At 34.3% G+C, this 11901-nt stretch overlaps 1 protein-coding gene across 1 annotated transcript in view; it reads right to left on the bottom strand.

The window, feature by feature from the left end:
• LOC117178571 (lysosomal alpha-mannosidase-like) overlaps positions 1-11901 on the bottom strand; it is a 59254-nt gene that overhangs the window by 38062 nt on the left and 9291 nt on the right. The window lies entirely within an intron of this gene.

Here is an 11901-nt window from a genome sequence, read left to right as displayed (position 1 = left end):
GGAATAGGAAAACGGAGGTTCAAAAAAAATTGGAGAAGGAGAATGTGGTTATTTGATACGCTGGTATGGCCGGTTTTAGGTTATGGAGCAGAGATATGGGAAGGAAAGAAAGGAAAGATATTGAGAGTTTACAAGAAAGGTATATAAGGTGGACACTAGGGGCAGACTAGAGGACGACCTGGAGGGGCAGACTGAGAGAAGAAGCGCAAAGGGATAAGTTAAGTATTAGTGCGGGTAAGAGGGCATGGAAATTTGAGACAAAGCTGAGGGAGGGAAAGGGAGGGGAGTTGGCGAGAAAGTGTTTAATGGAGGTAGAAGAGAGGAGAGGGAGGGCGATCGAATTAACGAGGTGGGACGAAGAAAGGAGGGAGTTCTTTAATGATAGAGAAATAGAAGACGGGACTGGAGTAAAATATGAAGAATTGGAAAAAAAGGGAGAGGGAAAGACAATTAACAGAAAGATGGTGGGCGATTGAGGAATCAAAATACAATAAATGGTATAAGATGATAAAAAAGGAAGGGCTGCCAAAGTATTTAGAAAAGGAATGGGGAGAAAGAAGGTGGACCAGAATAGCAAGATTTAGACTGGGAAACGAGGTAAGGGAGGGGATGTACTGGGTAAAAGAAGACAACAGAATGTGTAGAATATGTGAATGGGAGGAGGAAACATGGGAGCATGTATGGGAAGGATGTAGGAGAGGAATGGAAGATAAAGGAAACTGGCAAGAAAATGTGGTTAAGATTCTAGGCGAAGATGGATTAGGAGAAGAATGGATGAAGGAGTTGGAGGGTGCTAGAGGAGCGAATGAGGGAGAATGAAAGAATGCACGTGAAAAAGGTAAATGGGGGTATAAAAAAAAGTGAAAGAAAAAGGAAACGGAAGTCGCTTGGGTTAGAAGCGTGAAAATTGTAAGTAATGGTAAAGTAAAAGATAAGTAGACTAAGATGCGTTTGCGTTCTCATGCTCTCTCTCTCTCGCTTGCACTCTCGCTTTCGTTCGCTCGCTCACTCGCTTGCTAACAAGTCCTAAATTGCGCTATCGCAGGAAATAGAAATAAGGAACTAGATATAAGACTTTATGTAAATAGATGTAAACAATTGTATATATAGAAAGGATAAGATTGTAAAAAATATATAGATTTAAACGGAAAGATTGTGAGGAATGGAAATCATGTAAACCCTTAGGGGACACATTATGAATAAAGAAGAAATAAAAAATATAATATTTGAAATTTAAATTTAAAAATGTTCTAATTCTAAATCAGAAAGAGTTTAATTTATCAAAAAGACGACTTTTGAGCAAAATAGTTAAATTCTCAACGAACAAATGTTTTCATTTTAAAAAATGGTTGAATTTACAAAAAAAAAGTATTGTCAGTAAAGAACAAAAATTGCAGGCAAATAAGAATTAAGAGAGAAAAATACTTCTTAATAAAACAATATATTTCTAATAACTATGTATTTTTTAAGTTTCTTTGATTTTTTTGTTTGAAAGATAATTAAATATAATTTTTCTAATTGCCTCGAGAAATTCAAAAAATATTTGTGAAGATTTCTGTCATGTCGAAAAAGTATTTCGAAAAATTCTAAGAATTTTTGTATTTTATACAATTTTACAAAATTTTATGAAAAATTGAATTTAGTTTAAATAACATTTAGAACTTTTTAACTATTAAGAAAAGTTTAAAATATTTCATAAATTTTCGAAAATCTTTCAAAGTTCTAAAAAATTTGTAGTTCCTTCAAAACTTCTTAAATCCTTAAATATCTTTTAGAATGAAAGGAATTATTCCTCAAGTATTCTTAAAATCTTGCTGATTGCTTTTTGATAATTTTGCAAATGTTTTCTAATTTAAAAAAATTCAAAGATTTTTTAAATCAATATCAATATAAATTTTCTGAATAACGAATCACTTTCAATATTCCAATGAATATTAAGAACGTATTTTTTTATTATCCGGAAATCTTTCAAAAATATTAAAACCTTCCAAATTTTATTTTTATATTTAAAAAATCAACTCTGTTTCAAAGGTTTTTGAAATCTTATCAAATTTTACATTACTTTTGAAGTTTATTAAAAACTTCTGCATGGCCTTTAAAATGATTCGACTTTTTTTAGGCATTTTAAAAAAGTCTAAGATATTAAAAAAGCTGCCTTTAAATGTTCTTAATTATTTTCTGATTATTTAGGAAATCATTTGGAATGTATTGAAATCTTTTTAAATATTCTCTTAAAATACAGTTTTAAAATAAAGAATGATTTAAAATTTTCCCAGAAATCTTCAGAAATTTTTTTTATTGTCTTGAAAGTTTTTAAAAACCTTAAAAAGCTACTAAATTTTTAGTTCTAAATCTTAAATAAGGCATTATAATTTTGTTGAAAAATATCATAAACATAATTATACTAAAAGAGAAAAAATCTGATAGAATTAAGAAAAATATTCCGAAGGGGAAAATTAATGAAATTAGACAAATTCGGAAATATTATATTATGGAAATTATTCAATTCCAGAAATTGCATAATTACCAAAATTTTAAAACTTGCATTTTTAAGATTCCGAAATTTAAAATTCCAAAAATGTTAAATTTACGAAAATTTTCGATTCCTAAAATTTGAAAATGCCCATACAAAATATAAACATTTATTTTTTCGGGGATTTGAATTTTCTTAAATTAAAAATTTTGCGGAGTTTTGAAACTTCGAGTTTTAACATTTCAATATTTGCACAATTTTGTGAATTTAATCATTTTTTTAAATTGGAAATTTCTTACTTTTTACATATAAAAATCTTCTTTATTCTTAATGTGTTTAATTTAAAATTAAAATTTTAATAATCTGCAAAAAAAAAGTATTTATAATTATAAAATTTAAGATTTCAAATTGAAAGAGTGATATATTCGAATTTTTAAATGTTAAAAATTAAAACATTTTAAATTGAAATGATCATTAGCAAACATTTAATTCCTTAAAAACCATTTCTTATTAATTAAATAATTTACGATTTAAAATATATAAAGTTTAAATAGTAAATTACTGAATTATATAAGTATTAATTTTTAACGATTTAAATGTGTAATTATTTAATTGCAATCCCTTACCTTTAAAAATGATTCAGATTTAACTTTTCAGTGCTTTGAATCTAATTTTTTCCAATTTCTCTGTTTCAGGGTTTTATTTTGGATAATTTTGCCAAAAAGTTTTTTATCGCTATCAGTTTGACTTCATTTCAAGTTCTTATTAAATAAAATATTATAAAAATAAATGAAAGCACCATTATGAAGAAACAAATTTTGAAAAATTGTTTCAAAATGTAGGTAATTTTTTCAAATATAAATATGATTTTTTTAATACTCTTCAAAGTTAAAAAATGCCCCCCCCCCCCGATGGCTCGAAAACTAATAATATTTTTTAATCAAACATTTTCATATTGAATCAGCAAACGCAGCAATAAAAATAAAATTAATTGATACGATTTCTTTAGATTAAAAATTCAATTTTTATCATCGTCTAAAATTGAAAAATATTACCGTCGAGCTTAGGAAAAACTTCTCCCTTAATTTTCTCGAAACCTAATAATATGTTTTAACCAAACTTTTTTTGTGCCGCTTCAGCAAGTTAATAATAGAAAAAATATTGTTACGCTCTTTGTAAATTTAAAGTTGGATTTTTTATCCTGTTCAAAATTGAAAAACGTGCATCTCCAGCGTAGGGAAAAATTCCCCTTCAGTTTTCATGCGACTTAATAATGTCTTAATTCAAAACTTTTTTTGTATCGAATAAGCCACTCAATAGTAAAAAGAAAATAAATGGTCACTTTTTCGTAAACTTAAAATTAAAGATTTTGTCCGTTTAAAAAATTTAAAAAAGTACCCCTGGACGTAGGTAAAAATTTCCCTTTAGTTTTTTTGAGGCCTACTAATTTGTTCAAATCAAGCTTTCTGTATATCGAACCAGCAGCTTAATGAAAGTAAAATAAATTGTCACTCTTTTATCAAATTCACAGTCGAATTTTTTCATAACTATCCAAAGTTGAGAAATCGTACGCCATGATAACGTTTTTCAATCAAAATTTGCAATATTGGATACATCAATAATTTATCTCTCCTAATTAATTATTAATTGTACAGGACAACAATATTTTTGATCCAGAAAACTCGAGGCCACCAATCCCAAGCCTACAAACTCCAAGCTCACATACTCTTAGCTTACAAGCTCCAAGTATACCAACCGCAAGCCTATAAACCCTAAGCTCAAAAATCAGAAGCGCATAAACCTCAAACTCGCAAGCTCCAAACTAACCCACTCCAAACCCATTCACCCCAAACCCACAAGCGCTAAGTCCACCTACTTCAAACCCCGAACCCACTCGCTTCAAACCCACACACCCCAAATCCTCATACCCCAAATCAACACACTCCGAACCCTTACACCCCAAGCCCACTAACCTCAAGACCTGCAGAAACCCCAAATCTACACATGCTGAACCCTTACACCCCAAACTCACCAACCTCAAGTTCTGCACAAACCTTAAACATGAACACCCTAAACACACTCACTTCAAATTCATACACCCCAAACCCGCAAACCCCAAATAAGTCAAGCTCGCTAACTTCAAGCCCATGGAACCTAAACCTATACACACTAACTCTACACACCCCAAACCCGCAAACCCAAACCTCACGAACTCCAATTTCATTTACTCTAAACCCACAAATTCCAAAAACACAAACCCCGCCCATCACACCCCAAACTCACACAGAATAAATCTACACAACCCGAATCCTTACACCCTAAACCTTTATATTCCAAGCTCACTAACCTCAAACCTACATATTGCCTACTCACACGCCTCAAACCCATATACACGAAATCTATAAACCCCACAAACTCACAAACCCCAAGCCTACATTAATACACCCCTAACCCCAAACTTAGGCCATCAAGTCTCAAGCCCAAAAATCGTAGACCTTCAAACCTCCTTTTATCTGTATTATACTCGTTGAATTGATTAGAGATAGAGTATTAGTTTTCTGTAGTAAAAGTCAATTGCTTTTTTATCTTCTATAGTGACAGTTAAATGTCAGCCTCTTGTTCTCTGTTCTGTCAGTTAGTTTAAACTTGGGATATTTGGGTTTGACTTCTATAGACATAATTATATAAATAATTTGTATTGATAAAATTCTAAAGATTTTTTCAGATCATTATACAAATATTTCTAAGTCTTGATATCCAAATGCTATGATTGATATCGATAAGAGCTGGATATCTAATTCTCTGTGTGTTTATTGTGCAACATTTCTTAGTCACCAGCAAAATGGAGATAAAAACAAGAAATGTTTTATGTCTCCAATGATTTGGCGAGAGACTGAAAATCATGAAGGTGACTGTTATTTATGTTTAACTTCTACTTTTGGATTTAATTTAAAGAACAAAGCTAATATTTTATATCCATCGGTCGCTTCCTTTACAAAGGCGATCCGAAACAATGTGCTTGAAGCCTCTGTTCATAACAGTATAAAAGAAAATGAAAGGATGGAAGTCGATGAAGAAATAGCAGAAGTTGATTAATCGTTACATAATGAAGGTAGATGAATAATCTGATCTTCAAGAACCCGACAAATTAAACTCCAGTGGAAACGGAACTCCGGATGGGAAAATGTTGCTATTTTGTTTGATCAGCAAGAACTTAATTATCTTGTAAGAGATTTAGGTATCTAAAAAAAATGCTGAACTTCTCGCATCTAGGCTCAAGGAAAAAAATCTTTTTGAATCAGAAACTAAAGTTACACTTTATAGATTAAGAGATAAACCTTTCAGAAAGTATTTTTCTCATGAAGCGCGATTAGTTTACTGTAACAGTATTAAAGATTTGATTTCTGAATATGAATGCGGCACTTTTAATCCTGATGATTGGTGACTTCCTTGACTCCTCCCCAAAAAGCATGAAAGCAGTTCTGTTTCATGAGGAACATAAGTACGGATCACTTCCTGTAGCTTATTCTACTAGTTTGAAAGAGAGCTTTGGTGATATTAGATTTTTTCTTTTTAAACTAAAATATAATGAACATAACTTGGAAACATTTGGCGATTTGAAAATAATAACCATAATTCTTGGATAACAAAATAGGTTTGTTAAGTTTTCTTGCTTCCTATGTAAATGAGATAGTCGCGATCGTCAAAATCATTATGTAAAAAAAGATTGGGTGATTCGAGAAAGTTTGGTGCCCGGATCAAAAAATGTTTTTAAATGCACCTATAGTAAATAGTTCAAAAATACTTTTACCACCATTGCATATAAAACTAGGTTTGATCAAATAATTGGCAGTGATACTTTTAACTATCTCTTCATCAATTTCCCAAATTTAGTTTGAGGAAAAATTGAAGAGGGAGTTTTAGATGGGCCACAGGTAAGAACTCTTATGAAAGACAAAGAGTTTCAAAACAAAATGAAAACTCTTGAAATTGCTGCTTGGAAAGGTTTTATGAATGTTGTTTCTGAACTTTTAGGCAATAATAAAAATCACACAAATTTTGGATGTTTAATCAACTCTAATATTCATTATCTTCATGCTCATCTCGATTTTCCCCCGGGAAATCTTGGGGACTATAGTGAGGAGCATGGTGAAAGATTTCATTAGGATCTTCAGGTTATAGAACAAAGATATCAGGGTATTATGAACGAACATACGATTGCAGATTATTTCTGGAGTTTTACACGTGAAACTAAAATAAAACATAAACGAAAACCTATTCAGAGATCTTTCGAAGATAAAAAATACGTTATTATGAAAAAAAGGATAAACATTTAAAAACAGTCGTAGTGAGAGGCAAGGCGACTGACGTTGAACAAGCACCCCGGAAGAAACAAAACTTACTACGTCCACGTCGCTGTTTCTGGATAGCGCTGCAAGTAAGATTCAAATATTGCATTAAGGGTATTGGGTTTGTGAGATTGCAAAATAAAGTAGTAGATATACAGCGACTAATCTTACATATCACTGTTGATTCAGCTGAGTACACTGAGTACGTAGACTTAGCGTTTTTCAGCTTAGGGTTTGTGAGCAGTAACATCACTCGCCCCTGCCTTTGGCTAGTCACAATAGCAGAGGGCTGAATCCCCCGATCCCAGTCTTATCACGACCGTCACCTAATTCGTTTGCTCATCCCTCTTTCTGAGGTTGAACAATACTGGCAGCATGGCTATGACCTGTTGCCCATGTAGTGCAGGTACTATGCAAACTCTTCATAATCAGACAGCAACTGTGTTAGGTAAAACGTTAGTTGACCGTGGACCCGCTCCAACCCTGATCGGATTTTGAGTATAAGCCGGTTTGTTCAACGACCCTTCTCCCCCCGGTCCCACTGCTACTGCCACTTGGTCAAAGTCGCCGCTTGGTGGTCGTTATTGTCCCCTCGAACACCTCTACGCGTGTCAAGGTACTTTTGACGCTTCTGTTGGTGAGCATGTCTATGGGTATAACTCCGGCGATGATCATCGCTTCAAGTTCCAAAAGAGCGCGTTCAGCCATTCAAACTCGCAGTGCGCCAGCTCGCTGAGGCCGAAGCAAGACGTTTCTCTAATTGGAAGTCTAGGGCATCCGCTCAGATCTCGGCTCCGTACAGCATTATTGGTTTCGCCACCCGGATGAGCAGAGTACCCTGCCTCGAAGGTAATACTCCAGGTCATTGTACAGGTACTCCGGCACTTCGTCGAGTTGAACGCCTTCCATGCCTAATGAGCTTAGCATGTAACTCTATTTCGGACTTCACGCCGGTCTTTAAAATCTTTTGAATGGGTCGTTCAATGAGCTTTCTCATTGTATGAAGCATGCACAGCAGCCTAAAGGGTCTATGGGTTTGGGGTTCCTAGGCTTAAGATTGGTGGGTTTTGAAAAGCGTTGATTTTGGGTGTTTGGATTTGGAGTGAGTGGGTTGGAGTAGATGGATTTAGGCTGCGTGTGTTTGGGGTTTGTGCAGAGCTTGAGGTTGGTGGGTTTAGGGCGTATAGATTTGTGGTTTTTCAAGGGTTCGGGGTGTAAGGGTGCGGGGTGTGTAGATTTTGGGTGTGTGGGTTTAAAGTGGGCTGGTTCGGGGTTAGGGGTGTGTGGGTTTGGGGTTTGTGCAGAGCTTCAGGTTGGTGGATTTGGCGTGTAAGGGTTTGGGGTGTGTGCGTTTGGGGCTTGTGTAGAGCTTGATGTTGGTGGGTTTGGGGTGTAAGTTTTCAGAGTGTGCACATTTGCGGTTTTTGCAGGGTTTGAGGTATACTTGGGGTTTGCGAGCTAAGGGTATGTGAGTTTGGGGTTTGTAGGCTTGTGTTTGTTGGCCGTGAGTTTTCTGTGTGGTAGAATGAAGGAAGGATGGATAAAAAAGTAAAGAAACAAACACCTAATCAGGTCTCCGTAAACTTTTAAGAAATTTTGAGGTTTTGTGTTCCTAATTTGTCTCTCCTGTTTTACCTCATCTACAATCTATTTCTTACATTTTCGATTCATTTTTTGAGAATTTATTTAAAATAATTAAATTTCTCAAAGACCTGCAGCAACCTCCAAAAATTATTTTATCAAACAAATCAAAAGTTCATGTTGACTAGAATGGTTCAAATGTTTTTTTTTTTTAGAAATTTCATGGATATCACCTTCAAAGTTGTTCAAAAATACAAAAAATAAATATATTCCTTCTCTGAAAAAAATGATATTTTAAGGTTCCGCAAGCCCTAGGAACTTCAATACGCATTTCTTATAAGAAAAAGAATCGTATTTGTGAATTTCATTCAGAATCATCAAATTCAGGTCAATCGAGTAGAAACTCAACATTTCCCTTTATAATTAGCTATAGAATACAAATCAAATAGTACTTTTTGAATATCAGCCCTAGGAGTCTGTTGTATATGGCCCCACAAAAACGCCGTAAGTGGGGTTTTGCAGTTTTCGGCTTCAATAATTATTGTATTTATTATTATATATAACTATTATTGTTTATAGTAATTTTCTTTAAAAACTGAGTTAGAAAGTCAAGGGTTTTCCCGAACGTTTTAACTTACATTCAACTTTATGGTTACAGCGAATCAAAAATAAACTATTTATAACGAAAATATTTATTTTAACAATTTACTGCTATTTCGAATAATATTCTCAAAGAATAATGCTAGAAAGTTGCATTTTTTTCTGAAAATGCCCACTTTTCCTTTTTTTTGTAATTCGATTGATGTAATGATTTATTAAAGTTGCCAAAAATAATTGTTTGCGTAATTTGTCAAAATGAGATGTTCTCATATATTGAAAATTTAGTCGCTTGCCCCACCACTCTATCTTTTTGATTAAGTGCCCCGCCCCCTCTCTTCCACTGGCAGACCGAAGGAACCGAAAGAAGCCTCTACAAAGTACCCTTGAAAACCCCACTGAGTCCCCCTTCGGTTCCTTCTTAAAAAAACTCAAAAAAAAAAAATAAAAAAAAACAGCAAGAGCAACTTTTAAATTGTCGAAATTCGGATTCTACGCTAAAATTTGCATAACAAACTCACGGAGTAATCGCAATACTTTTTCTTGCAGTGTTAAAAGGTTTACAAAATAAATTACCCGTCATTTACATGGGCCGAAGGCGGCTTCACACTGCGTACAGTCCCATGTTAAAGAATTTGAATTTAGTAAAGTTTCAGAGTGGCGCCATCTATTGGAGATAGAACAAACTACAGCTCTAATCCGGCAACCCCTTCGCTGTACTCTTCCAACCATACTACGCAAATGATAACATATTTTTTTATTTAGATTTAAAGGAAGAATAATTTACGTAAACAAACCATTTTAGGCAATATAAAAAAATATGATATAGCGCATGATAAAAAATCCATTGCGATTTCTTGATATTGCATGAAATGGTTTGCTTGTGCAAATTATTCTTCCCATAATTCTAAATGAAAAAAATATTTAAACAGAGACATTAAGTTCAGCACTTGAGTATCACTCCGAACAGATCGGTCTCTTTTTCAATATAAAAGTAAAAGTAATGTAAATTTGTTTCAAACAGAAAATGTAAATAATTTGAAGACGTGAATAATATAATCACTCACTCGCTATTTACATGTCCGCCATGTTCCTATATTCCTGATCTTCCCCTTCTACTCAACAAGCATCAACACAGACGCCACCTAGGGGAGATAGAAATCACTAAAACTCGTTCACATTTTAGCCGTAAGACTGTACCTAGTGTGGGCGGCTTCAAGTGCATCTTCTTTTAGTAGCAGTTTATCATGGACATAGGAAACACGAGACTAGACATGTCATTGTGGGGCTGATGCAATGAGGGGGGAGGTCTGCTATCTTTTGATGTCCCGCGACAAACATGGCAGCGCCCACATGTTTAAATTTTATTCCACAGTTTGTCGACCCAGAACGCTCATGCGCATAATCAAGTGGCACATCATAAGATGGCGGCCCTCCCCACTCATGGAATTCTCCCCCTTCCCGTGAACTCAGCCCCGCTCGCCAAGTTCGGATAGCATGCCTAGTCCCGTGTTTCCTATGTCCATGCAGTTAATAAACGTTCCGTCTATAAATTTAAGAATTTTATGTGGATGCTAGCGCCACGCAGTGGAAACCTCAGACAACAAGGCTGCGATGCAAGTCAGAGCAGTCAAGTAGTGTCCTTGAAGTTACGAGACGAGGGGTCAGGACTAAAGGTAAGGGATTTGTTTAAATTCTCATTTTTCATATTATTCTTACCGGAGAAGGTATTAAATTTGTGTAAAATTAGACATATACATTATTACATATATTTATTTACATTTATTTGCCAATTTAAAATTTTATTTTTAAACTTCACGCGCCACATACTACTTGAACTATTATGGATGCAATTAAAGTCACCTTCAACAAAAGTTAATGACTTTATAAAAAATTTTTAACGCTTCAAAAAGAGTATTGCGATTACTCCGTGAGTTTCTAATAGAAATTCTAAGTAGAATCCGAATTTCAACGATTTAAAAGTTAGTCTTGCATTAAATTAAACACTGCATTTGTTTAAAATCTGTTTATTTGAATTCCTAAATATATTTATTTGATTGAAACAAAAAATACAGTACAAAGCAGTACTATAAATTATCGCTAGGCGAGCTAAAGTGCTGCCGGCGGTGCTAAAGGAACTAACCTAGAGTATAAATTAATTGATCATATGATTTATTTGATGGAATTGGTCTTTTTTCAGTGTTTTCTTATTCTAAAGGTTCTTATTTCCTGTAAAATCATAAATTCATTGAAAGATGGACGCATTATTCATAGTTTAGGAACTACTTTAATTTTAGGGCTTTTACCTTGAATTTAATTGAAGATTTGGGATGTAAGTCTTTGTCAATACTAACCTCCTTTCTTTATAAAGGTGATTTATGAAATCATTTTTGCTTTTTTCTATTATAATTATCGTTCTATACTTGAAAGTAGGAACACACACACACAAACAAACACACACACACACATATATATAATTAAAAATTTGTCATAAGGACAACCGCAGGATTTCGCCGGGAGCGGGTGCTAATTTGAAAAATTGCACCCGCTTCCAGCGAAATCGCGGTAAAATTTCAGCCATAACCACGTCTCACAACCGTGAAATAGGTGGTTAAAGTCTGTAAAGGAATCAATACGACGATCCAGCAAAAGCCTCGTGCACCCTAAGAACACGGAGTGACCCAAGGACAACCGCCTTCTGCATTTTTCCCGCAAGTGTTCTAGCATATTGTTGACACGCAGGGATGCTTTTTAGGCTATTAGAAAGTGAAAGATTGGCACCTCCAAGAGCGCAGATGGTAAGGACGATCAGTTTAACAGAATATTCCGGGTACAATCGTTGCAACTCCCTTATAAGGTCTCGATACCTATCTTTCTTTTCATTCTCCTTGGCTATGATGT

Source organism: Belonocnema kinseyi, chromosome 8, assembly GCF_010883055.1.
Source record: "Belonocnema kinseyi isolate 2016_QV_RU_SX_M_011 chromosome 8, B_treatae_v1, whole genome shotgun sequence".
Lineage (NCBI taxonomy): Eukaryota > Metazoa > Arthropoda > Insecta > Hymenoptera > Cynipidae > Belonocnema > Belonocnema kinseyi.
Note: the sequence above shows the minus strand (reverse complement) of the source record. Positions and strands in the feature narration are given on the sequence as shown.